Raw genomic sequence first — 906 nt, forward strand, 5'->3', positions numbered from 1 at the left:
GGCAGGCTAGAAGCGCTCAAGAAAAGGCAAGTGTAAAACAACGCTCCGAAGAAATTAAACAACGTTTCAAACAAGAAATGGGACTAATTGTGGACAAACCGAAGCCAGGATTCGGCTCAACTAATGACGGAAACACCTCTCGCCGATTTTTTGGAAATTCTGAATTGAGTGCACAAATCACAGGATTGGATGTTCAGCTCATCAAAAACTTTTATGTAATACTGAGAACAATAAATACAGAAGAATTTGAAAACTTCTGTCTTGAATCCAGAGAACTTTATCTTAGTCTTTACTCATGGTACTATATGCCAACTACGGTACATAAAATCCTCATTCATAGCACAGAAGTCATAAAATCTTTAATAGTTCCAATTGGGCAGCTTTCAGAAGAAGCCCAGGAAGCAAGGAACAAAGATTGCCGCAGGTTCCGGGAGCACAACACCAGAAAGTGTTCACGTATTGCCACTAATACGGATTTAATTTCAATGTTGATAGTAACATCTGATCCACTGATCAATAGCCTTAGGGAAATTCCCAAAAAGAAGAAGGGTCAATTGCGCACAGAGGTTTAAAAGTTGATTATAGCTCCTACAGTAGAGCCTCGACCTTTGTCAAATCTGCTTCAAAACGAAGAAAAACTATCTGACTCATCTTCATCAGACGAATCAGTTTGGTTTAATGGTTTTAGATTATTTATTCTATTTTTAGTCTTTCGTACTATTTTTCACTTGACTTTTTTCTTTGACATCAAGTTTTTATTTAAAGTTTTAATGTAATTAAATTTTACAAATTATTGGCGTTCTCAAAAAAAAAAAAATCCCCCATAGAAGTTAGTTTAGTTTGAAATTTGATTATAGGTATGTGTTAAATTTCATATTTTTGTTTTATTTGAAGAAATAACAATTA

This window comes from Halyomorpha halys, unplaced genomic scaffold (genome assembly GCF_000696795.3).
Source record: "Halyomorpha halys isolate HHAL.00 unplaced genomic scaffold, Hhal_1.1 Scaffold177.1, whole genome shotgun sequence".
NCBI classification, from domain to species: domain Eukaryota; kingdom Metazoa; phylum Arthropoda; class Insecta; order Hemiptera; family Pentatomidae; genus Halyomorpha; species Halyomorpha halys.